The sequence below is a fragment of the Columba livia genome, chromosome 1 (genome assembly GCF_036013475.1).
Source record: "Columba livia isolate bColLiv1 breed racing homer chromosome 1, bColLiv1.pat.W.v2, whole genome shotgun sequence".
NCBI lineage: Eukaryota > Metazoa > Chordata > Aves > Columbiformes > Columbidae > Columba > Columba livia.
Window position 1 is genome coordinate 7,909,216 of NC_088602.1, and position 21,438 is coordinate 7,930,653.

A 21,438-nucleotide genomic window follows, 5' to 3' on the forward strand; every position below is an offset into this window, starting at 1 on the left:
TCCCAGCCCAGGTCTGTATTTGGCTTCTCAGCCTGTCTGTGTGCAAGAAGAAAACGATTACAGCACTGATACAACCTAGGTAATACATAATCACTTGTAATCCTAATGCAACCCTCTGCTCCTGTTTTGCTGCCTTTTAACCAGTGAATGACGGCATTTACATCCCAACAAGGAATCCAGCAGCTTTGTGGGCTTTGCTCATTCAAAATGCAAAAGCTGTGCATTGGAGATAAACCATTTCTAAGATGAGTTTTTAATATGAGCAATGTGATAATTGTTGAGCTTGTTAGATTTCAATATCCAACAAGGAATAAAAGCTGCTTTTTTTTTTTCCTGTTATTTTGTTTTTTATAAGTGTATCTTGGCCATATGGATTCCATGTATAATTAGAAGTAATAAAATGCAGTTGGAGCAGCTGTTGCTGTGTGGCTGCTGTCCCAGTATAAAGCTTTTCATTCTCTGCGTTAAATAGGGATGGCCTGTTATTGGTTTGTGACGAGAATTAGAGACAAATTATTAAGAGATGCATTTAGATAATCTAGTTTTATTTTGAATAATGTATTCTCCTTTTTCAAGCTGAGGCAACATAAAAGGACAACAACATAGATGATTTTTTTGGCGTTAAATAAAGACTGATTTATATCTTGCTAATGTAGTTTGTACATCGACTAATAAAATGGAAGAAAATAATCTGGAGCAAGCTGTTCCATCAGTAATCCCAATGTTTATTTTTGTCTCTAAAATAGCAGAGCTGTTCTCCCTCTCTGATGTTTTGGTTTGCCGAGTCGCTTTAGGCTAGACTGAGAGGTGATTTTTGTTTAGCGAGTATAACTTCGTAAGAAGCTGCATGTCAGTTTTAAAATCACAGAAACATTTTAGCCTTGAAGAGTGTTGTACCTTATAGATGTCAAAGCTGCCATAAATGAGCCAAATCTGTTGCCTGATGCCACTCCTGTGGCTTTTCTGGAGTTCCAGGCTACTTTTTTTTAACCCTGGGCTTCATGTGTTATGGGAGTCAGTGAAAACCACTGATTTAAGTGATTTAAGTGCAAGTGGGATTCAGCACTGAATAGTAAGACACACAAAAATAAACTAGTTAATCCTGTTTATACATATATGTATGTTAGCAATAGGATAAGGGGGCATGGGCTTAAACTCTGCCAGGGGAAATCTAGGCTGGATATTAGAAAGAAATTCTTTATGGAGAGAGTGGTCAGGCATTGGAATGGCTGCCCAGGGAGGTGCTGGACTCACCAGCCCTGGAGGTTTTTAAGCTGAGACTGGACATGGCACTTAGTGCCATGATCTAGTCAATGGACTGGAGTTGGACCAAGGGTTGGACTTGATGATCTCTGAGGTCTTTTCCAACCCAATTGATCCTGTGATTCTGTGATTCTGTGTGTATATATACATATATATAATACCTACATAAATGGGTATATATATTAACAGGTAACTGTGGATATCGTATTTATCTCAATCTTCTACTGTAGTTTGCTCAGGTATGATTCTGTATTGGCGGCTTTGTTGGGTATTAAAACGTGTCGTGACAAGAAATACTGCAGACTATGTTGTTCATTCCCATCGTGTGTTTGTTCTGTCATGTGGTCCATTTTCTGTCACTGTGTTTGGGCTCTGTCACCCTGATCTGCTACTGAGATAATTATGGGCTCTTTTCAAAGAAGACTGAACTTAAGCCTTTCGTTTGTTCTTTCCTGTCTCCATTTTGTCATCGTAGTTGTGTGTTTTGAATTTCTGCTGGTGTGGTTGATTAAGGCACTATTCCAAAAAGTCCCAGGCATTGGAAATAGAAAATAGCTTTTATAATAATTATCATTATGTTATGTTTTACAGAAATGTGAAAAGAATCAGGTCTGCAGGGCAGTGCTATAACTAAGGTAGCTTCTGTGAATTTAACTGGGTTAAATCCCTGTACATTCATACAGCGCGGTACTTATTTATTTGACCTCAAACTGTTTTCCTTAAAAAATCCTGCTTCGTTCAGTGTACAGAAGGAGCAGGACTTATCTCATGGGCAAGTACTTAACCCATTGCTTTCTTGTTATTATTTCCTGTGTGATGAGGGGATTGTAGTTCTGTGCTACTGGGTTGCTACTGAAACCTTGAGAAATAGCGGTAAAAATATCTACTTATTTTAGAGCCCTGACTGGAGACACTTCTGACCTGATACATCACCACATATACCACTTTTGAAGAATGAAGAAAGGCTGAGGGAGCTGGGGTTCTTTAGCTTGGAGAAGAGGAGACTGAGGGGTGACCTCATTAATGTTTATAAATATATGAAGGGTGAGTGCCACGAGGATGGAGCCAGGCTCTTCTCGGTGGCCAACAATGATAGGACAAGGGGTAATGGGATCAAGCTGGAACACAAGAGGTTCCACTTAAATTTGAGAAAAAACTTCTTCTCAGTGAGGGTGACAGACACTGGAACAGGCTGCCCAGGGGGGTTGTGGAGTCTCCTACTCTGGAGACATTCAAAACCCACCTGGACATGTTCCTGTGTAACCTCACCTAGGCGTTCCTGCTCCAGCAGGGGGATTGGACTGGATGATCTTTTGAGGTCCCTTCCAATCCCTGACATTCTGTGATACTGTGTGATACTTTTAATGTCTCACCACAGCTCCCCCTGCAACAGGAGTGTAACTATTTTGACAAGACTTTCCCAATGTCTTGGTTTGGGCAATTAAAACATGAGGATGGTTTGATGGGTGATCATTTTGGAAAACTATGGTGTACGTGACTTCCCGACCATCACCGAGGCTCTCTATAGGAGTCAGAGGTAGGATTTAATTCCCGGGGTGGCATTTAATGCTCTTAAGCTAAAGAACCTTCAAGAAATCTTCTTATCGCTCTCAGCCTTTCAGCTCCTGAGATAAATGGTGCCAAGGCTGCTCAGGCAGCTTCCCCAGCGCCCATTCCGTATACTGAATAAAGTGTCAGAGCAGAGAGAAAAACGCTATGTGACCATATACTCAAATTGTGACACTTTCTAACTTTGGGAGATACATTTACCACCTTATCAGTGTATTGTAGCTAATTTTACATGGCGATTTCCTAGCCTTTAAAGATAGTAAAAAGAGCTTCTCATTGCAAATTCTATTGTGTGATGATATCAATAATACGCGTTTTAAAGCGAGGCCAAAACTGTCAGACACTTCACACCAGCCTTTGCTGCTTGAGCTAATGGAGGTGCTGAGACTACTAGACATATCGTTTCCGATCTCTTAGGTCTGATTTTTTTTTATCCCAATAGTTAATGGTTTATACTTTCTTCTGCAAAATAAGAATTTTGAAGGCATATTTCTTGGAGGCACTGGGACTCAGATCACCATCATTTTCAATGTGCTACTGATAAAGGAAATGTCAGAGCAAATGGTGTCGGAGCAGCTTTGCTCCGAGGACTTGTTTCCAGATCCTGGCTCTGCTGCTGCCTTGCTGCACACCCTGGGTGGTGGGGATGTGGCCCAAGAGCATCCTTGTGGCCTTCTCCCACCGTAATTATGGTTATATATATATATATTTATGTTCAAATTACATATATTCACGATATTATGTATATAGGTACATGCACACATATATATATACACACACATGCATGATATAATTACATATTTTTCCATAATCATAGATATGAATGCTCATATTAATCAGATAATTTGTTGGGAGATTGACTGTCTTCCCAGAATCTAAGAACCTGCAGGTAGCAGGAGGAATTGTTTAGGGAGAGCATCTTTCAAAACATATAGTAATCAGATAGCGGGAGAAATCCGACCTAATTACAGCGAGACAGAGCGATAAATACAGAGTTGCACTGTATTTTCTCCCAAGTCTTACTTTTTCTGGAATTATTTTTAATCTCCTGTGTTGAACTGCAATATAAAACTGTAACTTCATTATTGTTCTTCTTAAATCTCTAAAACCAAAAGACTGTGCTGTTTTTATTCCTGTCAGCATTTCATACCCTTCTAAGGATTTACCAATGAGTTTTGGTGGGGCAAACTGTATTTCTCATGTTAGCTTAGTTGATTTTTCCTTATAAGCAATTAATTTATCTTTGAAGTTTTGTAAATACACTTTGGAAGGAAATATACTCAGAAAAAAGTAATTTTGATCTCTTCGAAGTTAGTCAAACCCTTTCTCTAAATAAAGTTTAGAGTGACATCTTGTGGTAACGTTGATTTCAAATATATCCTGTTGGTATTGTTTCATTTTGTCCACAGGAAGTGTAGTGTTTTCTGTTTAAAATTTTTACTTAGCAGAAGGGTATAGTGACTTCTGAGTATTATCAGGGTTTTTGTGAGACTGGATGTGATGTAAGGGTCCTACAGGTGTGGTTTATCTTTTACCGCATGAACTTTATCCCGTGAATACCTGTGAGTTCCAGGTGTTTTGAACTCCAAGATGTTTTAATCCTCTTCCAGCCATTGACTCACAGAATCACAGAATGTCAGAGATTGGAAGGGACCTCAAAAGATCATCCAGTCCAATCCCCCTGCCGGAGCAGGAACACCCAGATGAGGTTACACAGGAAGGTGTCCAGGTGGGTTTGAATGTCTCCAGGGTAGGAGACTCCACAACCCCCCTGGGCAACCTGTTCCTGGCTCTGTCACCCTCACTGAGAAGAAGTTTCTTCTCAAATTTAAGTGGAACCTTTTGTGTTCCAGTTTGAACCCATTACCCCTTGTCCTATCATTGGTTGTCACTGAGAAGAGCCTGGCTCCATCTTCCTGACACTCACCCTTTATAAACATTAATGAGGTCACCCCTCAGTCTCCTCTTGTCCAGCTCCAGAGCCCCAGCTCCCTCAGCCTTTCCTCACAAGGGAGATGCTCCACTCCCTTCAGCATCTTTGTTGCCCTGCGCTGGACTCTCTCCAGCAGTTCCCTGTCCTGCTGGAAGTGAGGGGCCACAACTGGACACAATATTCCAGATGTCTGCACTGTCTGCAACTGCCTGAAAGGAGGTTGTAGCATGGAGGGGGTTGGTCTCTTCTCCCAGGTAACAAGTGACAGGACAAGAGGAAATGACCTCAAGTTGCACCAGGGGAGGTTTAGATTGGATATTGGGAAACAATTGTTCCCAGAGAGGGTTGTCAGGCATTGGAACAGGCTGCCCAGGGCAGTGGTGGAGTCACCATCCCTTGAGGGGTTTAAAAGGCATGTAGATGAGGTTTTTAGGGACATGGTTTAGTGCCAGAGTTAGGTTATGGTTGGACTTGATGATCTTAAAGGTCTTTTCCAACCACAATGCTTCTATGATTCTACGGTTGCATGAGAGTGCCAGTGCTGGGCAAATGATTCATGTGATGTGCTGGCAGAATTAAGGTTTTTTAGCTTTGTGGTGAAGCACAAAAGGAACATGAGACCTAATAAGCCCAACGCGATGATCCTAAAAGGGCCATCTGGTGACCTCATTTATTAATTTGATGGAAAAATAAAGATGTGATGTTTTCAATTAAGAAGTATATTTGGTTTGCCTGCCAGAATTGTTTCTGCTTAATAACTAAGTACAAGTTAAGCTGTTAATATAATCCTGATACCAAAACTGTAAGCGTTGATGCAGATTTGGTGTAAAACTAAGCAAATATAATAATTTGGATAGGCTATAAGAATGGGCTAGCTGGTTGAATTTCTCAAATATAGTTTAGGAAAAAGCTGTCAAAATTATATTTGAAGTACACAAAGTGTATTGAAGTGACATATTGACAGGCACAACTCTGGAGATTTCCGTGGCAAAATTCCACCCATTCCAACAGACACAGTTGAAATAGTGAAGAAAATTTGTAAATATAAACTGAGGTACCAAATAATGTTGATCTTATGTGAATTGCCCTCTTTCTGTCACAACAAGAAACGACTGTGACATTTCACAGTGAAGGAAGGCTATTTTCTCTTTGTCTGTAATTTCTGCTGTACAAACAGCAAGGTCCCTGTTGCAGTTTTTGAGTGGCTGGTTGGCAAATATTGACCTGTTACAAGTCTGAATCTTCTCTAACGGTTTTCATCTGCCTAAGTGAGAACTTCGTCTTCATGCTGAGATATTAACTAGATATTAACTTTGAGACTGAGGTTTCCCTGTCATGTGGGACATGAGGCTGAGATGACATTGTGCAAACCACAGTTTTTCCCAAACCTGTGACTTCCAGGTGGTGAATTCTCCACAATGACAGGATATGTAAACTACCACATCCAATCTATCCACCTTTGATGCAACCACCAAGACAGATGGGGCAGAAACCCTGAGCCAGCCGATGACCATTGCTCCTGGGCACGGAATTCCATATTGGATGGGATGTGTTGAAAGTAAGATCTCAACACTTAGACAGTGTTGTGTGGGAGGAAGGAATAGCTGTTTGAAGGCGTAATTGACTCCTCTGATCACCAACCAGATATTCATATCTTCCTTCAGCAGTATAAAGCCAAAATCCTCCTGTGCTGTGATCACTTAAGTCCCCTGGCTCATTTTGTCAGAATAAAAAGAAGTTTCTACCAATTCTGGCCCAGATTTTGTGCCAGCATTCCTCTCTCTGCAGCTCAGAGCTGACAGACTCCCTGCAAGATCCTCCAATATTATTAACATCCACAACAAATTTAAATTTCAAACAGAGGTGGCTGAAGGAGAACAAAGTCACCCACGGAGTCTGAGGGCCGTTGCTTTAAGTAATTGGTTTCTACCCATGTAAATCCCTCTGGGCTTTCTTTTGGATTAAGTATTCTTTACTTCTTCTCTAATACTCTTGTTTAATATTAATGTGTGTTGTTAAACAGCTGCTGCATCCCGCTCAAGAGCGGAAAGGGAGAATGCATTTCAGTAGCAAGCAAAGTGATACTTAAATATATCCCTTGCCTACTTCAAAGCAGCAGTATGGAAGTTAATTAATATTTATCAAATGCATTGAAGTCCTTGGATGTGAGGCACTAGGGTTGTGCAAAGCATTGTTGGTTTATTTAGAGCTCTTTTCCTGGGCAGTTTGACTGTTTACTGAACGCACTTGAGAGTGATCACACAAAACTTGCTATAATGCTGACTTGATGTCTCTTCCCATCTTCAAATGGGAACAGAATCAGGGCAGACTTTCAAAAGCTATAATAATTGCAGAAGTGTAGGTGCTCTACTTAACCTAAGAAAAACACTCTTGACTTAATTAGTTGCACACATGGCATTCTGCAATCGATGGTAATATAAAAAGCTTGTATTAACACAATGCAATATAGAGAGACCTTGTTAGATTTTATTACATTTTCTGCTGGGTAATTTATTATGATTAGAAAGCCTAATTCTTTTGCTTATCTTGTAATTATAGCAAGGTGTTTATGAGCAGGAGCTCCGGCTGCTTTTCTGTAAGGAGTCTCATTAGATGAGGAATTAGAAGGCCCTTTTAGACTGGTAATTTTTCCTCATAACACAGGGTGTATAAAGAATTCTAAAATGGGTGTGTTATGTGAGGTCAACATCATATTTCATGAGTTGCTACCTGAGTTTGCAACAAGGGCAACCAATCTGAGAGATTTAGATGGTTGTCAGAGGAATGCCTCTTGATTTTGCAGAACAGAACTTCACAGTCCTCCTCTGGAACAAGGAGATAACTAATATTCCCCATTTCATCCAGAAGAAGTTTTAGGTGTCTGTTTGTACAGTGCTCCCTAACCCTGCATCTAGCAACTGTTCAGTGTCCCCATTTGGTGACGGAGCAGCATCCCAGTATGTGTGTTTGGTGAGAAAGCGACATCTAATGTCCATGGCTGAATAACACAGAACCCCCCCAGGGAGTCCCGTCCATGTGGTGTGATGCCCAGCTGACCACAGCTCTGCTGGGACTTTGTTTGCAGATTGCAAAACCTGGCTGACCACAGAATGGTTGGGGTTGGAAGGGACCTCTGGAGATCATCCAGTCCAACCCACCTGCTAAAGCAGGTTCACCAGAGCAGATCACACAGGAATGTGTCCAGGTGGGTTTGAAAGTCTCCAGATAAGGAGACTCCACAACCTTTCTGGGCAGCCTGTTCCAGGGCTCTGGCACCTCAGAGTAAAGAAGTTTCTCCTCAGGTTTAGATGGAATCTCCTGTGCTTCAGTCTGTGCCCGTTACCCGTCATCGTGTTGTTGGGCACCACTAAAAGGAGTCTGGTCCATCCTCTTGACACCCACCCTTGAGATATTTATAAACATTGATGAGATCCCCTCTCAGCTTCTCTTCTCCAGGCTGAACAGACCCAGCTCTCTCAGTATCTCCTCATCAGGAAGATGCTCCAGCCCCATAATCATCTTTGTAGTCTGCCACTAGATTCCCTCCAGTAATTCCTTGTCTTTCTTAAACTGGGGAGCCCAGAACTGGACCCAGTACTGCAGATGTGGCCTCACCAGGGCAGAGTAGAGGGGGAGGAACAACCTCCCTTGACCTGCTGGTCACACTCTCCTAAATGCACCTCAGGTACCGTTGGCCTTCTTAGCCACAAGGGCACGTTGTTGACTCATGGTCAACCTGTTGTTGACCAGAACTCCCAAGTCCTTCTCTGCAGAGCTGCTTTCCAGCAGGTCCATCCCCAACCTGTACGGGTGCCTGGGGTTTTTCCTTCCCCGATGCAGGACCCTACACTTGCCCTTGTTAAACTTCATTAGGCTCTTCTCTGCCCAGTCCTCCAGCCTGCCCAGGCCTTGCTGGATGGCAGCACAGCTTTAGTGACTGACCCAAGACCTCGTAACACTTGTGACTGAACATGGAACTTAACTGAGGAATCTAAAGCTTGCATCATCCTGTAAGATCATCTTTATTTCGGCTGTCAGGCTCAAGTTATAACGGTAAGCATCGTCTCACTTCATTCTCTTGGAGAGTTTAGACTCAGTCAAGGCCCTGTTCTTGTTCGGTTTTGTTGTCTTCACTGTAGACGATGGGATGTGATATCCAGCAAGATGGTCAGAAGATGGCAGGCAGCAACTGGAAATTGAAATGTGAAAATAAGAAGGGACAATGAGCTATTATTGCTGTACAAATTATTAATAAATATGTGGCTCTGTATTTTTGCATTGTTTATGATAAACTGTTATTTTAAAAATCTGTTAGTTACTGGGAATTATTTGTCTTACAGTTGTGTAAGACAGAAATGTAGGTCTCTATCTGTGGATGGAGCTGCCATCTGTGAGACTTTTTACTGCCTGTCTTGCTTTGGGTGGTACTTGCTTATAACATGAAATCTGAGTGATTATGATTGAATAAACCAGCTTCATGGACTCCAGTGCAATAAGGATCAATATTTTAATTGGAATACATTATTTAGACCAGACATTTTAAAATTAATATTCTGCTAAACTTGCTATTATCCCAACCAACTGTGAGTGAGAGTACACTGATTTTGTTTAGTTGCCAGTCTTCTGTGAGCTGAGCTAGGAGCAGAGCTCAGCCTAGATGACTGTAACCTGCAGTTGTGCATTATCCACAGGCCAAAAGGAGCTGTGGGGTGAGATTCAGCCCACGTGATTTGCACCTCAACTGGGTTGGCCTTTGGGGTGAGGATTATACCACTAAATAGAAGGTTATAACTCTGTAGGCGATGGAAAGAGGTGGTGTCTTTGAAAGCAGGAGATCCTGTTTGCCTGATGTGACCTGGTTAGATTTGCTGAACGGTGTACTAAAAATTCAGGTGAAGCAGAACAGTAACAACAGCAAACATACAAGAAGAGTGAAAACAACTACTGCTTTAAAACATGCTTAAAAAATATGTGTTTCTGGCTGGAGCTGGCATTGTTTCTGAAATATCCTTATTTGCTGAACAGGCACTCCTGAAGGAGAAGGAACCATCTTTAGTTGGGAGGTTATATCTAGTTATGCAATGGGTTTTTTGCACCACTTTCAATATTCTTTACTTAAAGAGTCTGAGCTGGAGACATACGAAGCACTCAGCCAAGAAAGTGTGTGTGGTGCAAAGGTTGCATGTCAGAGAGGTCAAGAGCTCTCAAAAGCTTTGTTGGTGATTCCCGGGTTTTAAGTGAGATGTCTTCATGACAACAGAATAATCCCATTTGATACTTCACACAGATTAAAGTATATGCATCTTTCATTGGCTACTTATCTGGGACTACAAAAACTTAGACTAACCTAAAATCAGGATTGTAAATATTGGATAAGAACATCCAGTAGTTTAATGAGAGAAAACCAGTGCCAGGGCTCTGGGGAAGGGGAGGGACAAGCTCTGGGTGTTTAGCTTTGCTGAGTGACTTTTTGGCTTGGGACTTACTGCCAAGCACCGGTTTCCCATTGGAGTGACTTTCTATTCTCTTATGTCGCTCGTGACCTTTTCTTTCAAGATCATTTCTTCCATTTAAAACTTCAGTTAAGGAGAAAATCGATAGAACGAGCTAGTAAATTTGAAAAAAACAGATTGTGAATTAAGTATCTCCTTCACTTGATTCTATGTCCACCTTTAGCCTCTGCAGTTGAGATGGAAGGGTGGGATGTGTGCCTTTTTGGGGGAATTGCCTCTTCTTTGACATATTGATCCTCAGCCCCTGGATATAAACTGTCTACTAAAGTACCAGAGTGCTGTGGGATTTCCGTCAGCTTTTGCCTACAGAATTTGAGTTTTCCAGGTGTAGCATTAGGATGTGTTGTGAAGGCTGCTGTAATAAGGCCATGCAGCTGGAGAATTGCTGGGTTTCTCTTTTTGTGCCCTGTTTTCTTGCAGGTTGGCTTTACTTTCACTAAAGGGAAGTCTAAGAAATAAACTCCAATGACCTTTTGTCTAACACCAGATTTGTATTTGTGCTTGTAGCTTTGTATATTGATTTTCATGTGGTGAGGAGATGGATCTCTGGAGAAAGAGGGATGGGATTGTGAGGCATGATACAGTAATAGTGCTGTAATGATGTTATACCAAGTGTATTTTCCATTTAAATGGAGAGTTGGCATTAAATCAAGACAACGCTGAGGTAGTGAAGGCATCTGGGTAAGCAGAAAGGCCACTCCTGGACTTCAGCTAAGCAGTGTGAGTGGTAAGTAAAGGATCAGAGATAAAGACACAGGAGTGCTTGGACATGTATTCTCAATTCTCAGGGGGATAAACACGTTTTCAAAGTGGATTACAAATTTGAATAGACTTACAAATGACTTGTTATAGGAGTTGTGTCATGTGGTTATACCAGCTTTGTGAGAAACCTGTGCTGGCAAAGTGCTCTTATCCAGCACCACTTTTAAGGATAAATACAAGAACTGCAAGATTTTTCAGTCGGAATTAATATTCTGCAAGCTTTGCACTCAAATAGATTTGATGTGAAAGTTTCTGGAACAGGAAGTTTCTCTGAAACAGGACTTGTGTTGTCATGGAAGGCAAACACATGCTAAGCCCTGCCAAAGGACAGGAGATTTGGATGTTCCTGCCTAGAAATCTTCTCTTCAAAATTCTCAAATGCGTTTTTTAGAATTGTCATTCATTTAAATTGTTGACTTCCTCCAGCTTCTTCAGTGCCAGTCCTCATCATCTGTTTGACAAACATCAGTACAAAAATAGTCAGGATGAAAAGGAAAATGTTATAGCTGGAGGTAGTTGCTGTGCCAGACCTCTTCTTTTTGCTACAAAAGAGCCTCAGAGAATATTACAATTTCTCTTCATTGCCTTCCCTGGAAATTGCTGGACATGAGAGACATGGTAGTCATCTATCTCAGCCCCATTTTCATCGCATTTTGCTATATACTGGCACTGTGTCACAAACTGCAATGCTTTTTTTCCCAAACCAGAAGCTATTTGACAGGTGTTGGGGAAAGAACAAGGTTTTGGAGAGGCCTTCACTAAACAATAGATTTACAATAGTTCTCAGCTAAAACACAGCATTTTGCTTTGAAGTGCAGTTTCCAAGAAATCACTGTGCAAAGGTTATATTCTTAAAGGCTCTCAATGGAACCGTGAGTGAATTCAAAACCTTTGGTGAGTGACTGCACAGCTGAGCTTGACGGGGAATTTTGCTCCTTCTGAACCAGGTAATGTTCTCATAAACCAGCATCCAGTAAAGTGGTGCAGATCTCGTGTGCAAGCACCGTACACAAGTGCTAGGACGGAACAGATGGCTCACGGGTGCCAAAGACGCTGCAGTCAGCAAATTCTCAGTAGTTTCCTTCAAGTATGGCTACATGACAAACTCACTGGAAGGCGAGCAGGAGTATGGATCTCCAGCAAGTTAAATTACTGCCAATGTGCACACTCTCACCATCCAATAAACTACTCTCTGAGAACATACCGACAGCTGAAATACATTTGGAAATTTATTTATTAGTGGATTAACCTGGGAACAGATGTTTCCACACAGGGGGACCCAATCACCTACAGTTTAAAATTGCTTGAATGGTTTCTTACAAGGTTTTGGCCAATCTGCTTTCCCTCTACTCTGCCCTGGTGAGACCGCATCTGGAATATTGTGTCCAGTTCTGGCCCCTCAGTTCCAGCAGGACAGGGAACTGCTGGAGAGAGTCCAGCACAGGGCAACAAAGATGATTAAGGCAGTGGAGCATCTCCCGTGTGAGGAAAGGCTGAGGGAGCTGGGGCTCTTTAGCTTGGAGAAGAGGAAACTGAGGGGTGACCTTATTAATGTCTACAGATATATAAAAGGTGAGTGTCAGGAGGATGGAGCCAGGCTCTTCTTTGTGGCAACCAATGATAGGACAAGGGGTAATGGGTTCAAACTGGAACACGAGAGGTTCCACTTAAATTTGAGAAGAAACTTCTTCTCAGTAAGGGTATCAGAACACTGGAACAGGCTGCCCAGGGGGGTTGTGGAGTCTCCTTCTCTGGAAACATTCAAACCCACCTGGACACCTTCCTGTGTAACCTCATCTGGGTGTTCCTGCTCCAGCAGGGGGATTGCACTGGATGATCTTTTGAGGTCCCTTCCAATCCCTGACATTCTGTGATTCTGTGAATCCGACCAGCACTGTCCCAAACAACTCACAACCCAGGGATCATCCTCATAAATCAGGGCTCATACCTGCTTAGTTCTGGAGGTTAAGAGAGTTTTAAATTGTGAATCCAAGCTTGGTGCTAGAAGATGGTCCCAAGCATGTATCATTTACATGGTAAAGCTTGTGTATTGAGGGTATTGGGAGAGATATCACAAGCATTGTAAGAAAATACCTTCAGACAATTCTTCAGATGTTGCTGATTGTCCCTATTGACTCAAGTGTATCATCTTTCATCTATCTTAAATAATATGCTTGATAACAGTCACCCAAAACCTTGTTCTTGTGACTAAATTTGATTTTAGTGGTTCCAAGTAGATCCCATGACCTGTTAGCCTCTATGGACAAATATTCTGTTGTCTGTCAAGAACCCTGGTTAACTGCTAGTCATTGCACACAGGACAAGGCTCATATATTCTTAACAATTACATGAAAATGAAAATATTTGAAGATAAGTTATTCATCTTTGAAAAGGAATAATGGCTCATACTCTAAGTAGAGTGAAGCCTTGACACAGACCAGCCCATCTTGGGCTGCATCAGAAGGAGCGTGGCCAGCAGGTGGAGGGAGGTGATTCTGCCCCTCTGCTCCGCTCTGGTGAGACCCCACCTGGAGTCCTGTGTCCAGTTCTGGAGCCCTCAGTGCAGGAAAGACATGGACCTGTTGGAGAGGGGCCAGAGGATCCACAGATCCACAGAAATGATCAGAGGCTGGAACAGCTCTCCTATGAGAACAGGCTGAGAGAGTTGGGTGTTCAGCCTGGAGAAGAGAAGCTCCGGGGACACCTTATTGTGGCCTTTCAGTGCTTAAAAGAGGCTTGTAAGAAAGATGGGGACAGACTTTTGAGCAGGGCCTGTTGTGACAGGACAAAGGGTAACAGTTTTAAATTAAAAGAGCAGAGATTCAGCCTAGACACAAGAAAGCAATTTTTTACACTGAGGGTGGTGAAACCCTGTCCCAGGTTGGCCAGAGAGGTGGTGGATGAACCATCCCTGGAGAACTAAGCAGGTATGAGCCCTGATTTATGAGGATGATCCCTGGGTTGTGAGTTGTTTGGGACAGTGCTGGTCAGATTCACAGAATCACAGAATGTCAGGGATTGGAAGGGACCTCAAAAGCTCATCCAGTCCAATCCCCCTGCTGGAGCAGGAACACCCAGATGAGGTTACACAGGAAGGTGCCCAGGCCAGGCTGGATGGGGCTCTGAACAACCTGATCTGGGTGAAGATGTCCCTGCTCATGGCAGGGGTTGGAATGGATGAGCTCTGAAGGTCCCTTCCAACCTGCTCTCTGATTCCATCACATGAACATTTGCTGTATCCACCATGAGAAAGCTCTCTGGATTGCTCTGGTTTAATTCCCTGAGCTTGCACAAACCTCTCCTTCACTGTCAGTCCGGTGGGTGAGTAATTTTGACAGCCACTACTCTTTTCTAATCAAAGGATGTAGTGACTTCAGACATGGAACCTCATCTTGACTAATACTCCTTCTACACAACTTTTTCAATATTGTAAAAATCTTCATTTGACCAAACAATAAAATCTTTCCTGACTGCATTATCTCCAGTTCATTGATCCAAGAAACATCAATTATTTATATTAAACACAAATACTTTCAACAGGAATTTTCTACATACCGTGCAAAAGTTAAGCATTTAAATATGTAGCATTTTACAGGTTATTTTAGTGTTCTATAACATTTTGATGATCTTTCTTCTGCTTATTTGCTGTGTTGAGTACAAACATGAAAACTGGCTTTTTCACAGCATCTGCACCACTAGAGAACTTGAATTATTTTAAGGAAGCAAAATCTTCCTGTCCCAAACGGCAGTAAAAGTCCACTTTGTCACAGCAATATCACAGTGATGAATGTTCAAGGGCAAAGCTTTGATTAATGACAGCTGCAGTTTGGATTTCACTGATGGTGATTTTGTACCTCCTTCCAGACAGCTGCACACTTAAAGCAAGCATCTAACTAGACATATTTATTATGCCAGTTTGGTTAAATAGTCTTATAAATTAAGCATATGGATACTTGGATAATTCGCATATGCAGCATTTGACTGTATTATGTGAAGCAGGCTTCTAAGAGAAGCATGTCCATAATGCAGCTGACATATTCTTATTTTGTTAAATTAAGGAGAGCCATGATTAGGTTCCATAGAAGGGAAATTCCAGTCTGTAAAGGGTCCTGGGAGTAAAGGGGTGCAGTTTATCTCTCTTTAGGAGCACAGGTTATCATTAATACACTTAAAGTTATCCAGTATTTTCACACGCCCTTCCAAAACGCTGAGTTTAGAAAAAAAAGCGCAATTTTTAGGTGAGCACAGTGAGCCATAAAGCAAGTATATCACCTTTAAATAAGCCTTTTTGCTATTATACATTCTCTTTTTTATACATGTGAGGGACTAGTTTTTGCTGCTGAAGTTGTTGTGCAGGTTTACAACTCTAAGTGTTAAATAGGATTCTGTGGCAGCTGGGTAGGAGCAAAGCTGCAATGAGACTCCTAAATGACTGGTTTCATCGTTACTGTAATGTAATTAAGCTGGTGGCTGTGCAGTGATTGTTGGGAACTTGTATTTTGCATATGAGCAAAGCTGTAGAGAAATCTTCAATATGATCCATAAACCAAATCCTGAGTATTTTGTTGTACAACTATTACAACAACTGTGAATTTGATGACATGATAATAAGTTTGCCTTTCTCCACTTCATGCCTAGGCACGTCCTGCAAAATACAAGCTCCATTTCTATTACTCTCCTCTACCTTCTTCTTTAAATATTAGCATTTTAAAGGTATCCATATACAAAACATTTGTTATTTTATACATATGACAGAAAGTAATATAATAAGGTTGGATATACACCTTGGCAGATAGCAAACAGGCTCCAGGCTTGGCGTGACCGTGTTTGTCCCCTCCTTGCCCTGGGTTCTTTCCCCCCACGTACTGTAACCTGCATTGTAAATCCCGATTTACCTTGAGGAAACAGGATGAAAGTCTAACCTCGCAAAAGGAGCCTCCCTTTACATTTTTTTGTGATCATATTCAGCAGTGTCGCAATGTGGAGAGAGATCCACGGAGCGATTTATGGCTTCAGAAATAATTTCTCATGTGAGTTATCACTGACAGGTAAGGTGCAAAGAGCAGCACGGCTCAAACACTCGTTTTTTGTTTAAGGACTGCAGTCATGGTGGTAGTAAAATCCTATCAGGTGGTGCTGGAATCTTACACACACTGCAGCAAACAAGAGATTTTTAAGCTGAGCAGAATGCCCTGCTCCCCCATCACCAGCAGATTCAGATAAATCAATGTCATTTCTCCCTTTTTCTTTCGTGTACTATTTTGTGCGTTCTCCTCACGAGCTCATTGCTCCAAGTGTGTGGTAGTGTCTAAAATGAAAGTCCATTTGTTTCCTATTGTTTATTGTTCTTTCTATGTGTACAATAAGCTGAGTTCCTTAGGACAAGTAATTATTGCAGGTGATGTAGGGTTTGGGAGGGTTGCTCTCAAGGGGAAGACTTGTAGCATATGAATTTAGTTTTTCTTGCTTGACAAGGTATGGGAACAGCAAGTAAGACTTGTCACCAGGTGGCACCATTAACCTAAGTTATATTTCAGCTAGGTGAATGCAGGGAAGTTTATGTTCAAAAGGAATTTATTAGAAATATTGCTCTTTTCACCTTTCTTCAGAGGCTAAGTGAATACACAGCACAGAGAATAGACCAAATTCTTCTGCTCACAGACACATTTCATATTATTTCATGCACTTGCCTCGTTATAATCTGGTGAAGAATACTTCACACTTTATGTATGGTAAGTAAAATGCATGCCCATGTTTCTCCATAAAACACCTTCCCTCTTATATATTTTGCAATATACTGCACATCTGGTGCATTGAAAAGCTACATTTCCCCTGGTGAAACTGCAGAACAGGACCAGGGAATTCTCATATGGGAGTGTTTGTGTCTAAATATTGTTTGGACATTTTTTAGACGAAATGCTATGAACCTGAACGGTAAGAAATCGATTTTCCTGTGCTTAGTAGTGAGTAGCACCGCACTGGTTGCAGAGCAGGTGGTGGGTCCCATTGCTGTTTGCTATTCAGAAGCGATGCTGGTTCCCCCCTGCACTGCAGCCTGGACCTGCTGCTCGGCACTCGCAGGGTGGTGTAGCCGTCCTCTGAAGCAAAGAACACAACTTTCCCAGTAGCAGACAGCTAAATAGCTTAGTTTCTTTTGATAGGGTCAGATTCTCTTCCAAATGGCTTTTAGTGAATTTTATCGTCTTGATCCTAAGACGATAAACATATCATGGTATTGTCACTTTTTTCTGAACAACGATATAACCTAATGAACCTTGGGAAATGGCAAATCCGTGTTCTTCTTTTGATCAGGTGTTTAAGAAACACAGATAATCAGCTAATTCTTTCTGAATATGCTGGATTATTTAAAGTAAGTAGTGTTTTAGCTAGCAACCTTTGGGATTCTTACAAGCATGACTGTAGGATGCAGGTTGTGGTTCTTATTTAGCTCATAAAAGTAAGCAGGAAAACAAAGGTTTCTACTTAAAAAGATTATTTCATTAACTTTTTATTAGAGTGAAACCATAAAATGGATCTTGTTCATGTGAACATTGAATCGTAAGGTCACATTAAAACAATAGGTCGATTAGACACGATATATGCTCTGGTTTCAGTGATTTCTGGGGCATTACTAGGTAGGATTGTATTGTACTAAATTGCAAGTCATGCTGTAATTTAAGTCATACATATTTTATGTGTTTTCTTGCCTTTGCTTGCCTCTCTGGTCAGCTGTGAAAGTCAACGGTTCTGCAGTCTTTGTGTCGGCGTCCAGTCCTTGTGTGGGTGGTTAAACACAGAGTCCACAGAGGCAGCGGAGTCTCTGTCCTTGGAGATATTAAAAACCTGAGCTGATGCAGCTCTGCAAACGCGCTCTGGTTAACCCTGCTTGAGCGGGGAGGTTGGGGTAGGTGGTCTGCAGAGGTGCCTTCCAACCTCCACCGCTCTCTGTGGCTCTCAGAAGAAAGGTCTCGGCAAACAGTTGGGGAATGACCTATTAGAGAGCAGTGTAGGGGAAAGGGACCTGGGGGTCCTGGGGACAGCAGGGTGACCATGAGCCAGCACTGGGCCCTTGTGGCCAGGAAGGCCAATGGCATCCTGGGGTGTGTTAGAGGGGGGGTGATCAGTAGGTCGAGAGGGGTTCTCTTTCCCCTGTACTCTGCCCTGGTGAGACCACATCTGGAATATTGTGTCCAGTTGTGGCCCCTCAGTTCCAGAAAGACAGGGAACTGCTGGAGAGGGTCCAGCGTAGGGCAACAAAGATGCTGAAGGGAGTGGAGCATCTCCTGTGTGAGGAAAGGCTGAGGGAGCTGGGGCTCTGGAGCTTGGAGAAGAGGAGACTGAGGGGTGACCTCGTTAATGTTTACAGATATATAAAGGGTGAGTGTCAGGAGGATGGAGCCAGGCTCTTCTTGGTAACAACCAACAGTAGGACAAGGGGTAATGGGTTCAAACTGGAACACAAAAGGTTCCAATTAAATTTGAGAAGAAACTTCTTCTCCATGAGTGTGACAGACACTGGAACAGGCTGCCCAGGGAGGTTGTGGAGTCTCTTACTCTGGAGGCATTCAAGACCTGTCTGGACACCTTCCTGTGTAACCTCATCTGGGTGTTCCTGCTCCGGCAGGGGGATTGGACTGGATGATCTTTTGAGGTCCCTTCCAATCCCTGACATTCTGTGATTCTGTGTGATTCTGTGAAACAGAACTTCTGAATTTCTCCAATTAAGCCTGCAAAATGCCCCCTGTGGAAACTGCAGAATTGCTCTCAGGTAGACTCCTTGGTCAGGAAGATAAGGGCAATATTCAGAGCAATTGGAAAGAACCATTCTCTTGCGATTTGCATTACCATGCAGTTTTCTACTGATGTTTGCCCATTACAACACAATAGATAATGTAAACGCCTATTTATCTTCATCATCTAACAAAGCAGAAAATATGGGTGGTTACTTAGTGAACATAAAGCAGAAAGGTTCAGCAATACAGTATCTTAAAGCAGTGCTGTTAGGCATCTTGCAAAAATATTGTCAGGTATAGAAGATCCTGTATGTACATACAAACCTTTCCAAGTTTCTGCATGCCGACTCAGTGGACATTTTAAATAGCCACAATAATAGTGGTATTACAAGGATGATCTAAGGAAGAAAGTGAGGCAGGGTTTGTAGGGAGAACAACGTCAGGCAAGAAGGTTTATTTTTGGCTGAAAAAGGAATTGCCTGGAAGAGCACCTCTTTAATTCTGCTCGTATTGCTTTGTGTAGTAAGGCATTCGAACCAATGACGTTATCAAATACAACTGTGGTCCAGGAAATGTTATATTTTTCGCCATTTGAACGGTCGAAATGGTGTATCAGGTAACAGGACTATCACTCCTGAGTCATGTCATTGTACTTGTCTATGTTTTTCCAGTTTCTCTCACAAATGGAGACACGGACATGGTGGCAAAAGGGAAATGAACCTGATGTACAGATAAAACTGGGATGCCTCTTTCAGTAGAACCTTCAGCACCATAAAACCTAAAATCCGTAACAACATAAATACAAAACATCAATCCGAAGTTCCTTGGCATCATAAAATGCTTAACTCATTTATTTTCACAATTTTTCTTTTATTTTTAATTCCCCCCCATCTCTCTGTGGGTTTTTTTATATATATATTTTTTTTTTATTATTTTTTTTTTAATTTTGGTTTAATTTGGCTTGACTTGGCTTGAAAAATATTTCCTGTGTTCAGTACCAGGTCATTTATTTTGTACAAGGGCGTTCTCTGGATTTCCAGTGAGTACTGTAAGGACCCGCATGTGTTCCTGGACGTGATACTGCAGGCAGCTGCCTGTACTTATAACCAATTCTGTTCCTGACAGCTATAAATTATTGCTGTTTGCTTGCCTGCAAGCCTTCGCTGAAACTGAAATTCTTGCGCAAGCCCTGATATGTCAGGAAAAGTGTGGGCAAAGCATCTGAAGAAAACAATTTATCCATCACTGCCAGTCGAGCAGTGCATGACAATCTGTCAATGACTGCTCAGTGGTGAACTGTGACAGTGGCGGTTTCATTAAGCGGCATTTCAGGTCAAGGTGTCTATATGACCTGTAGACCCATATGCTTTCCACAAGTATACCTGCACATGTATAGGCAAACCATAAATAGTTTGTATCTCTGCTTCTGTTATGGGTTTGCATATAGGTTATTATTTATATGCTATTCACCTAAAATGTGGCAGAATTGTCAGGTGGTTGCTTTAACTGAAATGGTGTAGATCTGATTTAGACTAACCATAAATTTAAATAGGGTATTTTCAAGACTCCTGATCTGTTTGAATTTTTTTTTCATGTTTCTTTTTTTGTTTTTTTTCTTTAATCTGAAATAACCAAAATTATTTATAAATGCCATTTATAGTTGGCGAGGACTTCTGGCTGAAGAAGAATCACAGAATCACAGAATATCTCAAATTGGAAGTGACCCATAAGGATCATCCGGTTCAGCTCCCTGCTCCTCACAGGACTATCTAAATCATATGACTAAGAGACCCAGACCCTCCTTGAACTCTTGGTGCTGTGACCACTCGGAGAAGGAAACATTACAAAGATTTTTGAAGCCAATGTTTTCTAAATCTGGCATTTTGCTTCCCGATAGAATGTAGTTAAATATGTTATAAAAAACTGGCACCTCACCAGCCCTTTTATTTCAGATTGTACACTAGAGAGCAGCATGTTAGAGGGTTAACACTGAAAGAAAGTTAGGCCTGAAAAGATTTAGGTTTCGTTTTAAAATTCCTGGGGGAAAATATAAAGGCATTTTATATATCACTGAACTAGGCAGTAGCTGACAAATAATTTCCTGTTTGGGACAATGGAGATATATGTAGCCACTTGCTTTCAGTACCTATTACTGACCAAGCTACCAAGTGAATAGCACAGGTTTGCCGTTCTGCCCATGTTCTGAGATTTGAATTTTCAATCATCTCCTTCAGTTCAGGTTAATTAGTTCAGCTTAACCGCATTCATACAATCATAGAATCGTTGTGGTTGGAAAAGACTCTCAAGACCATCGAGTCCAACTGTTAATCTAACATTATCCCTAAACCATGTCTCTAAGAACCTTTTAAACCCCTCCAGAGATGGTGACTCCACCACTGCCCTGGGCAGCCTGTTCCAATGCCTGACAACTCTTTCCAGGAAGAAGTTTTTCTTAATATCCAATGCGAACTTCTCCTGGTACAACCTGAGGCCATTTCCTCTTGTCCTATCACTTGTTACTTGGGAGAAGAGACCAACCCCCTCCATGCTACAACCTCCTTTCAGGCAGTTGCAGACAGTGATAAGGTCTCCCCTCAGCTCCTGTTCTCCAGGCTGAACAGCCCCAGGTCCCTCAGCCGCTCCCATCACACCTGTGCTTCAGACC

The 21,438-nt window shown here is 41.9% G+C and overlaps 1 protein-coding gene across 10 annotated transcripts in view; it reads left to right on the forward strand.

Moving 5' to 3' along the window:
- Nucleotides 1-21,438, forward strand: part of DLG2 (discs large MAGUK scaffold protein 2) — a 1,055,145-nt gene that overhangs the window by 27,496 nt on the left and 1,006,211 nt on the right. The window lies entirely within an intron of this gene.